This window comes from Sinocyclocheilus rhinocerous, unplaced genomic scaffold, assembly GCF_001515625.1.
Source record: "Sinocyclocheilus rhinocerous isolate Xijiao unplaced genomic scaffold, SAMN03320098_v1.1 scaffold3207, whole genome shotgun sequence".
Classification (NCBI taxonomy): Eukaryota; Metazoa; Chordata; class Actinopteri; order Cypriniformes; family Cyprinidae; genus Sinocyclocheilus; species Sinocyclocheilus rhinocerous.
In genome coordinates, this window is record NW_015626452.1 from 60,555 (window position 1) to 84,930 (window position 24,376).

Below are 24,376 nucleotides of genomic sequence, written 5' to 3' on the forward strand. Positions count from 1 at the left end.
GTATGCTCTGTTGGAAAAATCTGGTTGTGTGTATTATGCTGATAATTTTTACGTCACACGTACTGTACTCGTACCCTAGAGTACACATGAAAACCAAAGTATACTTTGGGCTTAAAGCCCAAACTGACGTAGACACGTTCGCATAAAAACCTAGAGGACAGCAATCTACACACACAGCCTCCTGCTCCAACATCTATCCTGTTGAGAAAGCAAACAGAGGTGCGAAGAACTTACTAAGTAGGCAAATGTCTTATTTATTCATTATAAGTGCTTTTGAAGCAGGAATTAATTAAAAGGGAACTTTGGCCGTCTGTTTATCAGTTGGGAGGGAAAGGAAAGCTAACCTATACGTTACCGGTAGCACATGTGATGCAATTCTGAGCCTTGGGACCGTAACATGTCAGGCAGGATCTATCACAGTAACGGCAAGTGCGACTTTCCCCTTAAAAAAAGACATGATTATTATAACTGTTAGTTTTCTTAATCTACTACTTTTTTGATGTCAAGAACCCCAAAGTGATCCCCTTACAAAACTAAAGCTATTTATTAAAGAAATATTTACATAAAATTGATTAAATTAGATGAAAAACTTCAAATTTCAAAACTTGAATGAAAATGAGAACTGATATATATATATATATATATATATATATAAATGACAAGAGCACATACCATTACTAAAACCTAAAATGAAGTTAAAATGGAAAAATTAAGGTAATATGGTAGTATTATTTATATACTATTATAGTATTTATTAAAAATAAGTCATATTAATAAATACTATAATAGTACATAAATAATACTACCATAACACTGGCGAGGACCTTCTTAAAATATAAAGACAGCTGTATTGTCGTGTATGCATGCCAATAATGTGCAATAAAAATATCACATGGGAAAATTAAATAATTGAATCTTTATTGTCATTAAATGGAAGCCAAAGCAAATTCTTTTTTTTTATTTGGAAAATATTTACTTTATATTAAGTTGAAAATGTGTCTTTTTATTGGTTTTCCAAAGCAGTTTTACAGAGATTGTAACACAAACCCCAGTTTTTACTGCTAAGAAAATATAAATGACTAATTAGATGATTTCCTAACTTAAACCTTTATAATTTCTTATTAGATATGTGTTAAAATGCTAAAAATATTCAATTAATATGTTAAGCAAAATGTTTACAGCTTTTTTTCTGCCAAATTTTTTTGAAAATGCCTGCTAAATTATCGCCAGTGTTTTAAGTGTATTACTACCAGATGTCCAGCAGAGCACAGTATTACACCAGCTATAACAGACATAAGCAAATCTAAGACTAAACAGCAAGTTTGCAACAGAGGGTAGACTTGTTTAATTATTTACTTTTTAATTATTCTTATATTAAATGGCAGGAGTACTTTCTCACCATCAACATATTGGCCTTCCAGGCAGCTGATCACCGGACACTTCCCGTAAACTGGCCGGCTCCAGCCACTGCATCTGTCACAGTCTCTCACTCCAGGGCCGTGGCAGGTCAGACAGGAGCTGTGACAGGGCTGACAGCGCTTCCCTCTGGAGTCTTTAAATGTATCTGCTGAGCACTCCTTCACACAGGTGCCATCTTTTTCATTCAAAAAGAATTTTAGTGTTGTGATTTTCATAAAATAATAATAATCATAAGAGACTTCTTTAAAAACATTTTAAAATCTTCCCTACCCCCACAGGTGATATTAACGTAGTAATATTCAGAAATAAGTAGGCGTGTATAATCCCAAAACCATGAACATTAATTTGCATGAATTAACTTCTCAGATTCAGAATCACAGCACTAACCTGCACAGATTTTGCATTAACTATATTTGCATCCCATTTCTATTTCCCATTCAAATGAGTGAGGGAAACGCAAGGGAAACTATTTATTTATATATTTACTTATTTACTTGTTTGTTTGTTTGCAATTATGTATTGTGACGCGAGTGTTGCAGAAAAAGCTTCACCTTTAAACATTATATTCAAAGTATATAAATATTTAATATTCTATAGTTAAATATTAATAAATATATTGCCATTTCTATGACAATTTATTTTGGCTTTACTGGCATGTCAGCAAAACCTTTAAAGGGTTAGTTCACCCAAAAATGAAAATTCTGTCATTAATTACTCACCCTCATGTTGTTCCAAACCTGTAAGACCTTTGTTCATCTTCGCAACACAAATTAAGAAATGTTTAATTGACATGAAGGTGAGTAATTAATGACAACCTTTTTGGGTGAACTATCCCTTTAAGTTTTATTATAAATGACCCATTGGAGTTTTGACCCTCCAGGTTTCTTCAAAAGCATCTCTAGATGATTTAGCTCTCTACAACAGGATAAAATTACTTTAAAGGGGTCATATGATGCGATTTCAAGTTTTCCATGTTATTCTTAGCAACATCATATGACCCCTTTAAAGTAGTAATAATTTTAAATTGTAACTTTAGGCTGGACTTAACCAGCCAAAGTAATGTGACTGAAACAGCTATGGCTATCAGACAGGAAAATGAGTGAACTTTAGTGAGGCGTTCAGAGGAAGTAGCGTACGCACTGTTCAGGAAGTATCCAGACTGGCAAGTGAGACACAGGCTATCGCTCCAGCAGTCCACACACGGCTCTGGGCAGCTGATGCACAGTCCTCTACCGCGGTCCTCATAGGTCCTCTGGGGACAGTGCTGACGACACTGCTGTCTGTATCTACACACAGAGATAACAAACAATAGACTTGTCACATATTGAAGCTAAACACTGATGCATTGCATTGTTTTAAGCAGGACTTCAACATATCCCTTGAGGGCTGTTTTCTAGAATAAACATGCATGAATGTGTCATTACAGAACTTTGAAGCTATTTGAGCTTTTTCTGTGTTCACTAGAAGAATAATGTCAAAAACATGTTGCTTTGCGCAATCTTGCAGGTCAGTTGTGAGTGCGGTTGTGGAGAATGCAAAAGACGACCGAAATCCTGTGGACTTTACTAAGATTGTACAGCCAGGACCATTGGGAGCCATATCGTTTTTTAATAAACTGTGTTTATCGCCTTCTTTGGGTAAGCGTTAAAAACTACAAGTTGCATAATTTGTGTCTAACTTGGATAGAAAATTGGTGTATTCGTGGCAAAATTATTATAGGTAACTAAAACTATAACTATAAATAAAAATGTGTTACTTGAAATAAAATATATGTTAATTGAAATAAATAAAATATTTAAAAAAAAATTGCTGAGTCGCCAAGGAAACATTTTCATTTAGTTTAATTTGATATACTAAAATATCCCAAACTGAAATTAAAAACAAAAAATTTAATAAAATAAATATAAACATAAAAACGAATTCAAAATACTAACAAAAAACAATAGTATTTTAATTATATAAAAATAACACTGGTTTGCGCTGAAAAAGAATAACAACAGTTGGTGTTTCCATCCAGCATTTTCTGTCGTATATCCAAAAATGTGCATAAAAATACAAGATTGGAAAGTTTTAACTTTTTTTATTAAAATTTTACATTAAAAATTTCTAAAATGTTAATATAATAACACAAAAATCTTATATGCTCACTTAAAAGTGAATCCATTTTTTGTTTGGCAAGCAGAAATCCCCAAAGTTACAATTTATCGAATAAATTCCTAGACGCGCATTGAAAATCATGTAACTGTAACGAGTCATGTGACTGAATAATCTGCTCAGAGAAAGAAAGGAAATATCTTGACATTTTGTTTGCATGCTCTAAATCACAGGTCATTTATTAAAAGTGCCACAATTGTGTCAATTTTTTCATTTAAAAATGTGTTACTTGAAATAAAATATATGTTAATTGAAATAAATAAAATATTTTTAAAAAATTGCTGAGTCGCCAAGGAACATTTTCATTTAGTTTAATTTGATATACTAAAATATCCCAAACTGAAATTAAAAACAAAAAATTTAATAAAATAAATATAAACATAAAAACGAATTCAAAATACTAACAAAAAACAATAGTATTTTAATTATATAAAAATAACACTGGTTTGCGCTGAAAAAGAATAACAACAGTTGGTGTTTCCATCCAGCATTTTCTGTCGTATATCCAAAAATGTGCATAAAAATACAAGATTGGAAAGTTTTAACTTTTTTTATTAAAATTTTACATTAAAAATTTCTAAAATGTTAATATAATAACACAAAAATCTTATATGCTCACTTAAAAGTGAATCCATTTTTTGTTTGGCAAGCAGAAATCCCCAAAGTTACAATTTATCGAATAAATTCCTAGACGCGCATTGAAAATCATGTAACTGTAACGAGTCATGTGACTGAATAATCTGCTCAGAGAAAGAAAGGAAATATCTTGACATTTTGTTTGCATGCTCTAAATCACAGGTCATTTATTAAAAGTGCCACAATTGTGTCAATTTTTTCATTTCGATTTTGCGCCAATTTTAACACATGCTTCGAAAACAATCAATTAGCAAAATAATTTTGAAACATTATGAACTGGTTTGCGCTGAAAAAGAATAACAACAGTTGGTGTTTCCATCCAGTATTTTCTGTCGTATATCCAAAAATGTGCATAAAAATACAAGATTGGAAAGTTTTAAATTTTTTAATTAAAATTTTACATTAAAAATTTCTAAAATGTTAATATAATAACACAAAAATCTTATATGCTCACTTAAAAGTGAATCCATTTTTTGTTTGGCAAGCAGAAATCCCCAAAGTTACAATTTATCGAATAAATTCCTAGACGCGCATTGAAAATCATGTAACTGTAACGAGTCATGTGACTGAATAATCTGCTCAGAGAAAGAAAGGAAATATCTTGACATTTTGTTTGCATGCTCTAAATCACAGGTAATTTATTAAAAGTGCCACAATTGTGTAAATTTTTTCATTTCGATTTTGCGCCAATTTTAACACATGCTTCGAAAACAATCAATTAGCAAAATAATTTTGAAACATTATGATACATTTCACATACATTACATTCGCAACTTTGGAAACAAAGCTAATTTATTCATTTGAATTCAACACAGTGAAGTTAGTGAACTTAGCAGCTGGTTGAACTGTAAGGTTTGAGTATATAACACACTCAAATACAGTGCACAAATGTGTTTGGCTCTTTAGTCGCCTCACTATCAACTTGGACCAATATCAATATCTTTCCTATCACTCGGACCTGTTTGAAAACTTGCTTACAAAGACTTTGGAGATAGCTTCAGAGCAGCAACGTCTTTCTTTTGAATCAAAGACGCTCTGATCCACAAGCTCCTCCTTCAGGGTGAGGAATATAATGCAGGCTTTGACAGAAAGAGTAACCAGAGAAGCCAAACCACACCAGAGAAATGAACACCATCCCAAAACCACAGCGCACCTGCCTGCAGCAGTGTTACTGCAGTTATTCAGCCGTCCAACTTTCAGATGACAATAGAAATGAAAGCATAAGAGTGGAAGATCATAGTTTAAAGTCTTCTGTCATTATTCTAGCATGATTCTTAAATCGGTTGTATAGACCATTTGGGAAGAACACAATCTTTAAATCAAGCAATCAATCTTCTGACTGACTGCAGTGTTTATGAGGACTGACTGATAATTATCCAGTGAAGTTATAAGAGAGCTTTCATATTAAAGGAAGAGAGGAAATGAGGGACAGATTAAAAGATGATTTAATGGCACCTTGGTCTCTCCTTATCAAAGAAGGAAACTCCTGCCAGGCACTTCCTGCTGTGTTGCTATATACAACCGGACTATTTAAGGAATGACAGCTGGAAGCGTTATAACACTATCATCAGAGCTGCTCGACAAGACATTAATACAGACAGACTGAAATTTCAAGCACAATATGGACATATTTGTTTATTTTCCCTTACCATCAAAAATAGTTCGGTCCTGGATTCATATCATATTTGATAACCTTACTGCCAAGCTCCATTTACATTACATAAATTCAGCATTTCAAGAAGCTTTTAATTAATACTGTGTACTGTATTAGAATTTATACTACCGTTCAAAAGATTTTTTAAAAACTTTTATTCAGCAAGGATGCATTAAATTGATTAAAAGTGCCAGTAAAGACATTTATAATGTTACAAAAAAATTATTTTATTTTTTCTACTTCTAATACTTTCTATTCATCAAACAATCCTGAAAAAAGTTTTTAAAATATATATTTTTTAAATATTAAGAAACTTCAACATTGATAATAAATGTTTCGTGAGCAGAAAATCAGCATATTATAATGATTTTTGAAGGATCATGTGACACCGAAGACTGGAGTAATGATGCTGAAAACCCATGAATAAATTAATTTTTTTAATATATTAAAATAGAAACAAATATTTCAAATTGTAGTAATATTTTAAAATATTACTGTTTTATTAATGCAAAAAAATGCTGTTATATAAATGTTAAAAGAATTCATTTAAATGTAAATAAATACATTTGTGAGTTCTTTCAAAACCATTAAATAAAAAATTTCGAACCCCAAAACTGTGGAACAGTAACGTATTTATATTCCAGAAATCATTTTTCCAATAACTATAATATCATATTATAATAAATATCAGCCTTATAATAAAGCAAAACGTCCTGAAAATAAATCTTCTTAAAGCCATTAATACACTAGACTACATTTATATATCTGAAGATTTAAAAAAAAATCTCTTTATGTACTGTACAGGCAAATGCATAAACTCTTGAAATTAGTAGCATTTATGTATGAATTTCTTTGCGAAACTAAAATGTTAAATTATTTGAACTGTATTTTTATTTACGATAAACAGATTTTGAGATTTTGCATTTTCAACATTTTGACTTGCATTTTTGGTCATATTGTTTATTTGTCATTTCGTAGTTTTAATGGCTTTATTATCATTCTAAAATGTGGAAAATAATAACAATATAAGTAAGAAGAATAAGTAGATGTCTTCCAAATTTTGCAGGTCTTAAAATCATAAAAAAGAATCAAGATAAATTGTAACGTAAAGATAAATTGAATAAAACTACATGTTTGCGCTATGTTACATAATACATCTTGTTGTAGTTAAGCAGTCGATAAGCATGGCTGATCAAGTGTTCCGTCTGAGACACAGAGGTGCCTCACTTTGGAACTCGAGACTTAAGCAAGTTGTTTGAGTGAGACAGCGGACAACAGCTGCCATGGCAACGGAGCAAGCACAATGAAAGCACGAGGAATGTTCGGGGGGATTAACATTGCTCTTTTCCTCTCTGAGTGGACATTCATTAGCCAGGACTCTCATACAAGACACTCCAACCCTCTGAGCAAAGAAAGTCCTTCAGTTTCAACCGAGCGAGGAGGAGATGGGCTCAAATTAGTGAGGAGAGAGAGAAAGAAGACAGATTGAGTGAGTTGAGGGAAAAACTCATAAGAGGTGCCTCTATGTCGAGCAGCGTGGATCTCAGGTAACCGGCCGCGAGACTTAACTGAAAGTGAAATCTGATGCACACAATAGCTGGAGGCCATAACACAAGGAGCAACACACAATCAAACCTCTGTTCTCTTCATAGCATCTCTGCAATACGCTCCGAAAGACCTCAACACAGCTTAAAGGTGTAGTTCAGCTAGAAATGAAAATTTGCTGAAATTTCCTCACCCTCAGGCCATCCAAAATGTAGATGAGTTTGTTTCTTCATCTGATTTGGAGAAATGTAGCAGTACATCACTTGCTCACCAAAGGATCCTCTGCAGTGAATGGGTGCCGTCAGAATGAGAGTCCAAACAGCTGATAAAAACATCACAATAATCCACAACACTCCAGTCCATCAGTTAACGTCTAGTGAAGCAAAATTCTGTGTTTGTAAGAAACTTCAAACTGTCGCTTCCTGATATTCATAATATTGTTTTAACTGTTTGGACTCTCGTTCTGACGGCACCCATTCACTGCAGAGGATCCATTGGTGAGCAAGTGAAGCAATGCTAAATTTCTCCAAACCTTTCCTGATGAAGAAACAAAGTCATCTACATCTTGGATGGCCTGAGAGTGAGTACGTTTTCAGCAAATTTTCATTTAAATTTAAATTTTACAGCAACAGGAACATACCAATTTCTCAAATACAATTGAAACTTACAGGAAGTAGCTGTCTGTGCAGCTGTGGCAAATCTCTGGATCATCTGTTGTGGATACAAAACAGGCATGAAATGATTATTAAACCATGCATTGCTTATTTTTTTTTGTCACTGCTAAGCATAAAACAAGTCAATAACAAACAACTGGAAAACAATTGGCTGCAAGTATTAATGAATAATCATAATATTACATAAATGAATTGCACTGTTAAAATACTAAAATGTAAAAGTGTGTTATTTACCTGTGGAACATGTTTTACAGCCAATACTGCAGTCTATACATTCTTGCGTATCCGGGTCCTGAACCTGACCTGTGGTTCAAGCAAATGTCTGTGAGTATCATATATACAGTATATGTGTGTGTGTGTGTGTGTGTGTGTGTATTTGTGTGTTACATGATTGTTTAGAAGTTATACAAAGTTAGTCCCTGTCCTCCATTTTGATTTGGGGGGGGGGGGGGTGTTCAGCCCATAAATCAGAAATATTGTCAATTGTCAGAAATATTATATTTAATATAAATAAATAAATATGCACATACATTGATTGATTGAAAGAGTTGTCGGAAGCTTAAAGGCAGAGATGTTGAAGTCATGCAACCTTGATGTAGTTCATTTATCCTTTTTTATTCTGGTGATTGTATTTAGGCTTCAAAATTCAGAAAACTTGTGTTCGTTTGTGAAGGTTATCATGATGAACAAAACGAGTTTGTTTCACAAAATCCAAAAGACAATGGAAAAATCCTGTTAACTTTTTGTCGAGGGTATCAGGGTGATGCTAACTTCAGGTTGGCCTACAAAAATGCACCATCACTGCAGCGCTCTATTCTGTCATCTAAACCGGCCTGTCAATCCATTTTATAGAAAGACAGACTCACCAACTCCACACAGGACTGTCAGACAGATGCCGCTCTGAAGATTGTAGCCTTCGCTGCACTTAGCACAAACATTGGCGTCAGCACAGATCTCACAGTTAGGCATGCATGGAAGACAGGTGTACTGCTCTCGGTCGGGATAAAACTCTCGTGGGCAGTGTAGCCTGCAGTGGCCCTGATACAGGAAACGCTCCTTCCCATCCTCATCTGAAATCACACACAAAATACATTTAACACGGGGACTCGTGATCCAAATGACCTTTATTTGAATAATGATCCAGTTACACTGATCAGAGGATAGATTCATGTTTGAATTTGAATTGCTTAAATGTGTGTGTGTGTGTGTGCGTGTGTGTGTTTGTGTGTGTGTGTGTGTGTGTGTGTGTGTGTGTGTGTGTGTGTGTGTGTGTGTGTGTGTGTGTGTGCGTGTGTGCGTGTCTAGTTTGCAAGGAATTTGTATGTCCTTTGTAACCTGCTGGTTATATGGATCACTGGCATCCTCTTAATAAATCACAGCATGTTTTCCAAGCAGGTAATATTATGACTTTGGTCATGAGTTATTCCAACATTAGAAGCCGAGGGTTAATGTCATGAATGTTTAAGCATGTTTATTTGGACATTATTTTCATGACAATAAAGTCTAGTTGTCACTATTGTAATGCATCAGGACATTTTACTTTTGAGGTTTTGTTATTCTGTTTTTGTAATTGTTGTTGCAGTACAACGAATCATTACTGTGATGGATAAATACTTTGCTGTTTAAAAACATTGCAAATATACATAATTTATTTATTAAAAAAATTACATGGGCACCTAGTACTTTTACACTGTTACCAACTGCTGTTCTTTTGTACTTTTTATTTATCAAAGAATCCTGAGAAGAAAATAATATATCAAGTAAGTTTCTACAAAAAAATATTAAGCAGCGCAAATTTTCAAAACTGATATAATAATGATATATGTTTCTTCAGCAGCAGATCAGCATATTAGAATGATTTCTGAAGGATTATGTGACACTAAAAACTGGAGTAATGATGCTGAAAATGTAGCTTTGCATCACAGGAATAAATTACATTTGAATATATTATTTAATATATTTAAATTGTAATAATATCTAATAATATTTCACAATATTACTGTTTTACCATATTTTTGATCAAATAAATGCAGCCTTGGTAAACAGAGTAAGAGACTTTTTTTTCAAAAACATCAAAAAGATGTGTTTTCAGTGTATAAATGCTTACGTAAGCATGTGTTTAAATGCTTACTCTATCTGCAAACAATCACTAAAACTGAAACTCGGATATCGACATCTGCTTGTGTCTATCATGAACTCTTCTTTAAATAGAAACAGTAGCAGGGATCTGGCTGACAGGTTTTGCCTAGACCGGGACACATAAACAAGGGCTATGGAGAGTGAATGGGCACTTTTGGCAATGTTATAGTTGTCACACACTGGTGGATGCAAGGCCTCCCCCTTCAAGCACCTCGGGCTGCGGAGAGAGAGATTAAGATTTACAGCGCTCTTCTTGAGATGGTTGAAAAGGAGGGATGGCAACCATGAACGCCTACTAAACAGAATTCAAAAGAGCGGCTTGGTTTGCTAAAGACCAGTGTTTGCTTATTCATTCTGTACTATTAAAGGAATAGTTCAGCCAAAAAGTACAATTCTGTTATTATTTACTCACCCTCGTGTTGTTCCAAACCCATATGCTGTTATTCATAAGCAACAATGGATGGCAAGATCGGCGAATATGACTTAAATTACAATCTGTTCAGAAGACTTGGAATAATCTACATTGAACACTGGACATTGTAATGCTTTATTACTTTAGAGCTTTTCATGGAAAAGATTTACATTTCTCGTTGAACTGCCCCTCACCCAGAATTCTTTGCCATTGAAACCACTGAAAAAGAAATGCCATAACATACAAAGTGTGTCCCAATACGCGTACTTGTATAATTTTCTACGCCATTTTGTAGTATAGTGCAAGTAATGTGTTCACACTGAAAAATTCCAACATTAGGAAGTGCTCTTCAAATACCCAAATGATGCACTGATTTATCTGATGAAACAAAGAATGGAAAACTTCCTGCACTTAACAGTGACAGCTTTAAAGCGACAGTTCATTTTACTCACACTCCACTTGTTCCAAACCTGTATGAGTTTCTTTCTTCTTTTGAACACACAAGATGATATTTTGGTAAACAAACAGTTGACGGTAGCCATAGTATTTTGTCATGCTATGGAAGTCTATGGCTACCATCAACTGTTAAGGGGGGGGAAGCTATCAGACTCTGATGATGTATGACAAAAATACCTTATAAAATTTTTGGCTAATGTACTTTCAAAGTTGGGAAAGGTTCTTTTAAAGTTCTGAACAAGTGTTCTTCAAGTAACCTTAAACGAACATTTGTTCAAAGTTGTCTGGTCTTTAACAGTGTTCTCAAAACATTATTTATTCATCATTCTCGGAGCACTTTTTCTGTAACATTTTAGTTGGACATTCGTCTAACACATTTAAATGTTACTATTTGTTTTAGAACATTCAGAAAACATTCAAATGTAACGTTCCCTTAATGTTTTCTCTAAGATTCTAAATAACTAAGAATAACATAGAGACAACGTTTAGAAATACCGTTTTAATAGCTTAAAGGCACAATATGTAATTTTCGCCGCTGGAGGGCGCGTATTCAAAATAAACAAAGAGACAAAGGCGTAGTTTGATGATGCCGTGACTGAGTGTGGAATCATGGGAGTTGTCGTCTTTATCCCCACAGCCGATGCAATCCGACGGGACTCGGGCAGAAATCATGTTCATGGATGCATTGTGCCTTTAATGCGAACGTTAGCAAAACGTTCTTAAAACATATTTTCGATAACAACACATGTAGCCTATACTAGGCTATACATAACAAACTTTTGGTCACAGAATGCGTTTCAATCCGAAATGGATTGCTGGGACTGAGGCTAAAGAAAATGCCATTATCTACCTAGCATAACTCGAGGTATTTTTTAACTATGTCCAAACAGAAACATTATCAGCGTTCACAATGCTGGAAAGGAAGTGGTCTCACCTTTCCCCACTCCCATGTTTGGCAGTTTAAAGTCTAGTTCTACTGTTAAAATTCCAGTGACATCGATTACTGCTCAAAATCATAATAGATACATTTATGGAGTGGACCTTAATTTCAACTCTTCCTGTAATTAAAAGTGCGCAAGCACTTTCATGGTTGAGGTCACTAAACAAACTCTCTTTTGAGGTAAAGCAGTCTTTGTCACGTTGATAAATAGGGAGAGCGGCTTCATTGTTTCACCGCAGCAGCTGTGCACGGAGGACTGGGAGGTTTGCCTTCCCAATTGTCTCTTGGAAAACCCCTTTGTGAACCTGCACAATGCTGCCACAGAATCGTATCACCCAATGGCCAAAACAACGCAAAAACGCTTTAAGATGTATTTTGACCTACATTTTTAATTAAATATCGAGTAGTGTCCCTATTTGCTCACAGCATTGCTATATCGACAATTCTTACTCACAAACAGCTCCAAATATAAATTTTTACTCCTATAACTTAATATAGTTCAAATTTCATAAGTAAAACATCACATCATTATAAAAAGAGTTGTTCTACTGCGCATGCGCACTGACAGCGGAGATAAGAATTGTCCCAATGGGGGCAACCTGTTTGATCCAATAGATATTTCAGTGTTAAACTACAGAATATAATAGTGAACTATCACTTACCTGAACCACAAGCGGTGCACTCGAATAGCTCATGACCCTTACACTCCGAGCAGGTGGGATGACATAAAACGCACTGATTTTTTAGTAAGAACTGTCCGCTGGGACAGGACAGCGCCGGCGATCTGGACTGAATAAAACCGAAACAGCATAATGATAAAATAAAGAGCGTCGAACCGGCCTTCATCGTTCGCGATGTTGTACAGCGCATCTATTCGCCATACACACACTCACACACAGTTCATTCAATGAAATGGGTCAGTCCTGCGCTGCCAATGACAACGAGCGTCTAAATAACAAAACTTGCCCAACAAGTTGCTTTCAAGGGGATTGGTCATTTGTTTGTTTGTTTGCTTACAGATGACTTGCTATATATTTATTATATAATAATAATAATAAATAAATTAATTAATTAATTAATAATAAAAGTAATAAATATAACAATAAGTCCCCTAAATAAAAATAAAAACAACAATAATAATATAAAATATAAAAGTAATAAATATAATAATAAAATAACAAAAGATTAAAACAACAAGAATAAGAATACTATAAAACATAAAAATAATAAATATAATAACAAAATAAACAACAACAACAAGAATATAAAATATACAAGAAGAAGAAGAATATAAAATATAAAAAAGTAATAAATATGATAATAAAATAGGCTAACAAAAAATGTAAACAACAACAATAATAATAATAAAACAACTATCCAACAGGAACCTCTTGTTGAACATTTTTAATTAGAATCTGATGACACAACTGACTAATATTGCAATGTAAAACATTTACCAATCAAAGCCAAGTACCAGCCCCTATTTGTTGATTGACATTTAATAAAAGTCAACCATTAAAATAAATTCTTATTGAGGAAATGAGAATTGAGTAATAAATTATTCAAGGAAATACCATAAAATGTATTTTAAAAGTATATTATAAAAAAACGATGTTTGGAAATAACATTTGTATTTGTTTAATTTTTCTATTCTACTTTTCTGTTTTATATAAAAAAATTCAAGTTCAATTCAAGTTTATTTGTATCGCGCTTATCACGATATAAAATCGTTGCAAAGCAACTTTACAGAAAATTAAGTTTCTACAATCTTTAGAAGTAGCTTATCAACAAAAAAATGTAAAGATTGTTTCAGTTGTGTACTAGCTTTGTAAAATGTTAATATTATTATGTTCATTGAATATAAATAGGTAATGAACAACATAAAAAAATTAAAAATATGCTAAATAAAGAAAAGAAAAAAAACTGTGGGAAAACCGCTTATTGATATTATTTATATTATGTAATAAATGTGAATAATTAACAGTATATGTTCAGATAGCTTTTGTTTTCATACAAAACAAAATCGTCTTTTAGTCGTGTATAAAAAGTGTGTGACACCGCAGAGACCCTGATAGCAATCCTAACAGGCTGCTGTTTTCCACGGTGGGCGGAGTCTGTAGCTCATTTATAACGTCATTCAATAGGCGTGAGAGTGGGCTGTGGGCGGAGTCTGTTGCTCCTTTACGTCATTCAAGAGGGGGTAAGAGATAAGGTGGGCGTGTCTTCGCTGCCACTGCTGCATCAGTGAATGACATGAGGATGTGAAAGAATACAGCGGGCTGGGCATATGATTTTAAAGCCATTCTCGAACGGACTGCTATATGGACGATGAGGAATACACTAAGGACTGACTGAGGAACGGTAAGACGCGTCTTAAATAATAGCCTGCTGTCATACGGAGCATCCGTGTGCAATAAGAGGAGATCCAGGTGCACCTGTCTTCTGTACGTGCCTGGACCGCTATAAGACGCATCTTGCGGGTATACGGTGTTTTTATTTATTTATTTTCCCAGTCGAGGCCGGTTTGAACAAAGGAACTTGGGTGGGATAATAAATAGCCCGTTGTTTTGGTGGATTTGAGGTAAGGGCGTCTTTTCAGCGCATCATCATCAAATGCATTGCGATATGATTGGGGATTGAATTTTCTTTGTCTGAAGACACATTATAGGGCTATATATCAGTACGGGCTGGGACTGTTGCGTAACAGACTGAACAGAAAAATCCGTTTATGGATTACAAAATAATGATCAGATATGTAATATCTGATGTGAGAGAAGGATGATGGTGGATGCTTTCTTGTTCACTGCCTCTACTGTATATGCACAAATCTCAAGCAGAAATCAGCATGCCTTGGTTTATGTGTGTCAGAAAGGCTCTTCGGTTATTCAATCTATAGATGCTTTTAATATATAGCCTACTTTATAGGTGCTGTGGGCTGAAGGTACCTGTAAACAATCTACTAGCTATCCACCAATGGTGCGTTTAGGCCCTGAGCCGGGCTGTTGGGCTCAGTATTTTTTCTTTTATTAAGCTTAAAGGTGCACTCAGTCGTTTTTGCTCAAGCTAAGTTTTAGACGTTAAGAAATGCACAACAGTTTTGGAAATATCAGTAATATTATGAGTTGGATACTCTAAGGTGGTTGTAACTTCTAGAGGGCTTCAAGATGACTTATAATGATTTAAAATAAATTAAGGTACGAAAACGATAATGTACAGTTAGTTAGTTGCAGGTCACAAAGTGGCTATTTACCAAATAAATAAATATTCTGACCAAGAAAAAGATTATATAGATTATTATATATAATCATTTTTATCTTATATAGAGACCATTCTGCTTCCACAAATTTAATTTTTACAGTTTACTCCTTAAATTGAAACAGAGCATCTTTGTTTTCATTCCGGAGGTATGAGATAAATGCTGTGTATACTGTTGTTGAATGGTTCAAAATATTGTTTAATCATATAAGGATGAGAATCACTGCTCTATTCAGATCTGTTTCCAAGAAAAACTCTTGTTTTTATCTACACAGAGCAGGTATTTTGAGTTCTCATGACCAGAGTTACTACTACTAATAAATAACAGTAAACTATTTTCTTGTATAGCACTTTAAAGGCTCGTTCACACAAAGAACGATAAATATAAAGATAACTACACCGATTATTATAGCAGCGTCCACACCAACGCACGGTAAGTTTCTGTTCATTATAAGCACGCACTGCGGTTTTGTCGTCTGCTGCTTTAAATGCTTTAGCACTTTAAAGCAGGATGGATTCTGATTGGCTGTCAATGTTTTTATTGTTCATCAGCTGGACAATTGTTCTGAAAGTGATTCCAGCGAAATTGTTGTTCCACTGTGTCGTTATTGTTATAGTTGCGATGTGGACTCTTTAAATTTAGAACGATTTCTATGACTATATCTTTATCGTTATAGTTATTGTCCTTGGTGTGAACGGGCCTTAAACCAGTGTTTTAAAAAGCATAAACATAAATGTGCATCTAAGCAAAGAGAAACGTAGACTAAAAGAAACAAAACAAAAGCTAAACATCTTCATTGTGAAACAGCTGCATTTAGTAAACAAACAAAACCATGCATCCAGGCCAAAAGGGGTCAGTATAGAGTCCAACAAGAGCCAGATAAATGTTTAGCAAAAACCTACTTGACTGCACCTTTAAGCTTCATTTGATTTATGGGATATTGTGGCTTTGTCATGTTTGTAGTAGGCCAAAAGAGTATGTTTGTAAAATCGAATATCGTATCTTTGATTTTTGACATTTGACTCCTGAGTGAACTTGTATAACAGTGTTTATATTGTGTGCTTGCGGTTTCTTAAGAATGTCAGTCAGGAGGAAGTTTCAATTCAGGCTATCACACACTTGTCTGATTGTTTTAGCATCAAACGCACCCACAAGATCGCCAGCTGACTTGCTGACACCTCTAGGCGCACTGAATCCTTTGAAAAATATTTTCTTTTCTTATTAACAGCTTGTCTGGAACAAGAAACTTTCACACGTTCAAAGGCAGACTTTTCTGGCAATGTGCAAACAGGCTTTATAAAGGTTTGTATGCTGCATTCCTTTTGTTTTGTCTTAGACCATTTATTGATGTGTGTGTTTGTGTGTGTATATACATGTGTATATATATATATATATACATACATCATTATTTTGAATATATTTATTATTTCTATTATTATAATATTTATATAATATTTTTAAAACTACCTGCATTATCCAGAAATATTCATTTCTGATGCTGTAATACAACTAGGCTCTTGTAAACGTATAATATTGATCTACATTCTGAGTTGACAGCCATAAATCTTACTAGGGGCTTAAGGTTAAACTCAAAGCCTGAGGAAATAATAAATAGACAAGGAAATATTTTATTGATCCTTGAGGGGAAATTTAGAAAAGGCCAAACTCTGAGATGCAATAAATGTGACACATTACCTCACAAACATTAAGCTGCATTGCACTTTCACGGCAAACAAGCCGCACTCTTTCAGGCGGACGGCCTTTCTTTTGGTTGTTTTATCTTATTAAATGTTGCCCTCCAAAAGTAGGTGGCACACATGAACATGCATGACCTTGACCTGATTGTTTCAGATGCTGTCATACAATCTGACATGCCCCTATTGACCCAGTCTGCAAGACTCCAGCTTTTTATTTCTCTGAAACAGAGAAAGGAGGATGATTTGGAGACAGATGGGATGATCAGGGCAAGGCACCAAAGCGGAAACCCCGGGCCGTTGAAGTCCTGTATGCGACGGGGCACCAGGGGACAATGTTTGGCCACCGATCAGTTTCTACATGGAATTCTGTCCATGTTGTTAGCACTTTACTGAGATCAGTCTGGAGATCGGCTCCGCAATCTGACATAAAATTAATCAATTTGTTAAAAGAGATCACAGACTTTGATACTTTTTTGTTCGGCTTTTGAGGTTTCAAGGTTGGTGGGTCACAACTAGTGGGACGTGGACAGAGGGAGCCAGTGAACCTTTTAGTGAACAGTTTTTAAAAGAACAATGAATCTTTCAGTGATCAGTTCTTAAAAGAACCACTTTTCCTTAGTTTAAGGAACATTTTAAATAAACTGAAAAAAAACTTTTTTCATTATAAAGAACACTCAATGGAAAGTTTCCGTGGATGTTAAAGGTTCTTTATGGAACCATCAATGCCAATATTGTTTTTAGGTATAAAACCTGGTTACGGTTTGGTTGATGACAATAAAAAAACTCTATATATTTATACCTTTTTTCCCATATACTTACCTTGGGTCTCTTATACCTTGAAAAATCAGGGTGCACATGCACAATATGTAAATAGTACTTCTAGAAACTGAAATATATTTTCAGCTTTTGTTATTGGAGATTTCTTTTCAATATGCTGACACATATTTAAAAGAACAATAACTATACTAATAACTATAGTTCTGTCACCTGCCACTTTAAATGCTCAAACTATTTAAAAAGTCCTATGGATTCTGATTGGTTGTAACTTTTTTTATTGTTCATCAGATGGAGAAAAAAAAACGTTTTGAAAGTAATTCCAGTGATATTGTTCCTTTGTGTTGTTATTGTTATAGTTGTGGTGTGGACTTTAATATTTAGAATTTTGTTTTTAAATTTACATATTTATTGTTATATTTGTCATCGTTGGTTTGAACAGGCCTTAAGCGTGGTTAGAAAAACGTGTTGCACACGTACAGTACACACATATTATGCTGATATTTACATTGCACACTGTACACCTATCCTAGTGTACATTTAAAAACCGAAAGATACTTTGGTCTTTTGGTAGAACTCAATATTGGAGATGTTTTGAACACTGTTCCTGCTGCTCTTTTCCATACTGTAAACATACAGTATATAATAACCAGTGGTTTTCAAGTCCTAAGTGTACCATAAACGTTAGTCCATACATATTTTTCTGCTGTATTCTAAGTCTTCTAAAGCAGTTTGATTTCATTTCTGGTCCATCATTTCTCCCTGCCTTTGCATAGTCAAACTTGGCACTTCAAGATAAATTTCATTTTGGCTGAACTATTAATTGGCATAAACACATTGTATGCACTTTAGAAGGTAAGTCCCTGTAGTAGCGAAGTATCTGCCAATAACAAATGTAAATGTAATCAAGAGTGAGGGAAAATTTGATATACTGTTTTTTCCTAAGATGTACTTCTATGAAGCATAACAACCTCCGCATTTTTAGACTAGACTATATTTAGAGCATCAACATGAAAGCAGCTTAAATATAGTTGTATTCTGGATTTAACTTGTGGAGAACTGTCCTTTTTTGATTGTTTGACTACGTAAATGTTGTCAGGACCATTTCAGTGTTGCTCAAACAGGAAGCTCATCCCATCAAAGGCAGAAGCTTTCTGTTTTTCCGCAGCATTCCATCTGCCTCCCACCTCATTCTCCAGAAGTTTTAGTCCTTGAGATGAGATGAAATGAGTCAAGTGTCCCACAGCAATCAGTGCTCAATCACTGCACGGTGCTTTGAAGTGTGACCGCTCCCTCCGCCGCTCCACAGGTGGGGAAGTAATGTTAAGTGGTCGGTTGACAGGCAGAGAGGTGAAAGGGATTGTGGGGAGGACTGGTCCAGAGAGAGAGAGAGAGTAGGGAATGAAGGGATTGAAAAGACAGAGAGAGGAGGGAGTAAATCAGGAAGGGTTGCACAGGTCAGAGAGGGCTTTTCTAGATGGGACGGATCATTCTGTGATGACTTTAATTTCCTGAGATCGGTCTCGTTCACGTTCTCTAGCTCTAATCTAGTCAGCGTTCATACTGATTGTCAGGCCATGCATATGGACACTCAGATACTCCAGACAAATTAAAAAAAGCTTGCCAGTGTAGTTTCATGGCCACAAGCCACACAAAAACTACTGTATAATTATAAACTGTTAATAAAATTTGTGTGTGTGTATTATAAATACTTTAAATTAAAATTCAGTGAAATGCACAAGTATTAGAATTTAAAGTTAACATAAAATAAAAATTGACCCTATTTACTTTCTTACACATTGCTAGTCTTATTGTGTAAAAATAAAAGCCTGTCTGCTATATTCTCAGTCAAAAACTATAATATAATAGAATAGAATAGAATATATCTTATTATTAAATTATAATACAGCTTATAATATGTATGTATGTATATATATATACATACATACATGTATATATTTGATTATATATACATGATTATATATACATATCAATTCATATTTTTTGCCAAATGTTTTTTTTAATTTTTTGCCATTGGTAGGTGTGGTAAAAAGTAACTTTTTAACACACCTACCAATGGCAAAAAATTAAAAAAAACATTTGGCAAAAAATATGAATTGATACGTATATATAATCAGGGGTGCATATAAGTGGTCCGCAGGTCCGCATGCATGACCAAAATAAGAAATGCGCTGTGTAAATGAGTTCAGAGCGCGCGTTTGTGTACCGACATGGGCTGTGTTTCCCAAAATCATCGTAAGCCTAAGTACATCGTAGACCCATTGCCAATAAAATAGTATTATCTAATTTTATTATTTAGTTTATTATTTTATTTAAAAAAACTAAATAAAGTGCAATAATATTATCACTATTATTAATACATTTTTTATAGCTATGGTTCACACCATGTGCCGCCGTGTGAGGACCAAACCAAATCTCCAGGTTCTCATATGAGAACCAGGCTGAAAAACGTATGTGCACCCCTGTATATAATTGATGAAAATGGATGAAATAATGAAAATGAAAATTGATGATATAATTGATGAAAAATATGAATAAGACATTTGGAAATCATCAATCAGGAGTACACAGAAACCTTGTGAAAGGAATTGTTTCACCAAAAATGGAAATTCTGTCATCATTTTCAAACCCTTGAGCTTGACAACCCCAGTCCTCATTCACTTTCATTGTATTAAAAAGACTGCCCAGCATATTGTTTTAGAAATTCACCTCTTGTTGCGTTACACAGAAAAAGGAAATACGGGTTTCAACGAGGGTGAGTAAATGATGACAGAAATATAATTTTGAGTGGACTATCCCTTTAAATACTCGGCATAACCTCAAGTTAGTCAAACTGCTTGTAGTTTAAAAGCAGAAGTTAAAACCACTAAATTAAACATGATTTTAAAAAGCCCTCTGGTACGAGTAACAAACACATTCATTCATTTGAACATATAGGATATATTACATGTTTACTCTGTTAGTCCCTTTACTGCTCTTATAATAAGAGTTACTTCCGTTACAGGCAGAATTTGATATACTTTTCATTTAAAACGAGAAATATTTGAGCTAAATGTATTGCTATGTTGCTCTTATTCTATTGCGCTACGTCTGTTTGACGATCTCTGAAGTCTGTTAAGTGTAGCGAAGACTTGCTTGCGGTGAGGAAAAGCCTTCGTGCAAAATGGAAATACTCACATATATTTCTAATATTCACAGACAAGGATACAACAGTAAAATGTAAGTCATGCGCTGAGGAAAACGTCTCAAACAAACTCATCAAATAGCACACGCATCTAACAGGGCAAACCACGTTAAATGGTATGCTTAACAATTTGTGGAATAGCTTAATATGACAAAATCTCATGTTTAGGACAACTTGGGTCATAAATGTTTCTTCCAGCAGCTCACTTTGTGTCCTCCGCTGGTTTATCCATTGAAAAAGGCTTTATTTACTTCTGTAAAGTGACTTGACTGCAGATATTTTCCATGCACAGTGCACAGACACGATTAATCGATACTGTCGATTATTTTCATGATCGGTTTCATGATCGATTAATCGCTAGAGCACTAGTTTAATGTGACTCATGTGCTTTACCTGAAACGTCACAATGTCACCTTTTATAGTCAGAACTAAAACGAGTCACTTGCTGAAGAACCTAGTAGAGATGTCCTTAAGAAATATCAGCTTGTTCTCATAAGAGTCAAACTTCAGATGTGACTGACAGTCTGTGGAGCAACTCAAAGTGTGGTGAGGAATCTGGCTGACAGCTCGGAGACTGGACCAGGAACGACCTATCGGACGGAGAAGCTGACAGGTTCAATATGCCCTTCAAACCGACAGACGCTGGGTCAGGTCAGGACTGACTGACGTGAGGCTGAAGAACATACTGGAGCTGGACAGGGTGAGAAGTTCTTATGATGGAGGTATGAGGACAGTGTTACTGAGGGTCACGGTTCTGAGACCAGCCCTGCAGTGGTTTGACCTTTGAAGGCAGAGGTTATGAATTTGTGATGGTTTAGATAATTTTTTGATGGATCTAAAGAAATTACACTTATTTCTATGGAAGCCAGTTTCTGCCAGAGAATAAAAAAATAAAACAGATAACTGCTACTTTTTTTCTTGTGATTCTGGGTTTATATCTCACAATTCAGAATTTGTTTCTCACAATTCTTAAAAAAAAAAAAAAGATATTAATTCACAAATCTGAGAAAAAAAGTCTGAATTGCAAGATATGAACTTGCAAATCTGAGAAAAAAAGTGAAATCATGAGATATAAAGACTTTTTTCCTCACAATTCCGAGTGTATATGTCATAATTATATGTTTATATAACAAGTTTATATCTCGCAATTCTGATTTCAGAATTTGTGAGATATAAACTCAGAATTGTGGGAACAAAAGGTTTGAATTGTGATGATTTTTTTTTATCCCATGTAAGAAACAAGCTTCCATGCATTTTGTCTAAGTGACTTAAAATTAAATGAAGGAAGAAATATGCATATGGTGTATAATTACCAGAATTCGAACATCATTTATATTATTTATTATTTGTTTTCTCATTATAATTCCATTTTCCATCTTGGTTTAGTTCTGACATTCCATTTAAAAAAATGTTTTAGATATATATTTTTTAAATATTTGATTGAAATATTTAAATTAAATTAAGTTAGTTTCCTCAATTTAACTGCATTTTGAAAGGGTTTTGGCAAATGCTCTTTAAATAATGGTTTAAATATATTTTTTAAATATTTAATAAAAAAAAAAAAATCATTACATTTAAATATTTTTGGCTCATTTGCAAAATGCAATTCTCTGAATTACGTTTTTTTTTTTTTTTTTTTTGCCATATGTAAATCTAATGAACAGATTTTTCCTCAGAATAAGCTTAGAAAATGTGAAAATGTACATTCTGTGTGGGTCTGGAAATTTAATTTGCTGATGGTTTTGCATTTTAACAGGTTACGCTCATTCGACTCATGAGTGACTCAAACACTGATGCATTTACAGGAATCTACAAGATGTTTCAGTTATGTAGGATGTGGAAACGAAATTAGCATTGATTTCATTGTATTTTCAGCAACAGCTGCAGGAGTAAAAATATGAATAGGGCTTTCAGTAAATGCTTGAAGGATTCTTAACTTACCATTCATATATTTTGAATACTTGATGTCACAAGTGCGTTTTACAGGATGTTGCAATATTAATGTTGTTAGAATATGTCATCACATCACCATGAATGTTTAAGGAGTATTTCATTCACTCCCAATGATTTCAGAACTAAATAATTCTTAGTTATGTTGCCAAAAAGTTCAGTAGTGGTTAGTATCAAAGCTGCAAATATACACTTACAGTTAGTGTGCTAATAGTGTGTTGTGCTAGCTGTTAGACAGTTACCACAGTAAAAATCTACATTGAGAAGTCTTTAATTTCATCCACTTTGCTACTATATGTTGTTGTCTTTAGCTTTAGTCGACTTGCCGCTGTATTTTAAGCATCTTGCGGCATGAGCGCTACGTTTTTCAACAATAAATGTTTCCCTTTACTTTAAGTGATGGTCATGCTAGCATTAACAATGCTAACATTATCAACAACTTTCTCTGTGTATCTCCTAATTGTGGAGGAGTATAGGCACTTTGTAAGAAGCCATTTTTTGCTTTTGTCTTTATTTGACACCAGCTCATCTATTTTGTGAACAATAGCTCAAATTTGCGCTGTTATATTAGCTTTAAAAGGACAGCTAAAATGTGCCCTTTGTGTTAAATGACTGTGTCATATTGAGAATGAGTCATAGTTGCCCGTTATTCCAATGAAAAATCTTTCATCAAAATGCAATAACTCTTTCCCTTTTAGTTGAGGTCACCTTATTTTACCTCTGTCGTAGTTTGTAATGGCCAGTTTCATACATTTTTGAAAAGGAAATGAGTTGCGAACACCATTTATGTTGACTTTTACTAGTTATTGGCTATCTAATGGCCTCCATTTGCACACGTCCATCAGGTTCACAAGACCATGGCGTGTCCCATTTGTCATTTTCGGTTTCAGAAGGATGCTCATGAGTACCCCCTTTATGGCCACTGTGCACACTGATTGCTCAATGCGCACTCAGTGCTCCAGTGCAGGCCTCTATGGTACTAAAGCCCTATTGATTTTGGCATGTTTTTTTGTGCTAATATTATATATATAGAGAGAGATAATTTGCCCATTTTTGAGGCCTTTGCCATGCTCGAAAACTCATGAAATTGACACATCAGACCTGTGAAAAATTTGAAAGTTATGTAGTGCTTGGGCTTGGTTGTGGTCAAAGGGCGCTAGTGCCACCAAATGCAGGCTGTGATCAGGATGAAGTTTTTTCAATGTGGACGAAATTCAGTATGGTAACTGATGACGTCATGTAGGACAAAGTTCATTTGGCTTTATCTGACTCTGCCCAACAGGAAGTCAGCCATGTTGGATGGAAAATGCGATTTTTAAAATTTCACGCCTTCTAAATGCAGTTATTACAAACTTTATTCTTAATTAATCCAGCCCAGAGTACAGATCAATATACTGCAAAAACACATTCTGATCTAATGAGGGGGCAGTTGGGTGAACTTCACATTCTTGCTATATTATATTCA

General features: G+C 34.5%; 1 protein-coding gene and 1 pseudogene across 1 annotated transcript in view; one reads left to right on the forward strand and one right to left on the reverse strand.

The window, feature by feature from the left end:
- Window positions 1-12,910, reverse strand: part of LOC107715682 (proprotein convertase subtilisin/kexin type 5-like) — a 24,455-nt pseudogene extending 11,545 nt beyond the window's left edge.
- A 1,353-nt stretch (window positions 12,911-14,263) lies between these two features.
- Window positions 14,264-24,376, forward strand: part of LOC107715690 (OTU domain-containing protein 7A-like) — an 81,671-nt gene continuing 71,558 nt past the window's right edge. Inside the window, exon 1 of the mRNA XM_016521867.1 lies at window positions 14,264-14,390. The gene's annotated coding sequence lies outside the window, so the exon portion shown is untranslated. The remainder of the gene's footprint in view (window positions 14,391-24,376) is intronic.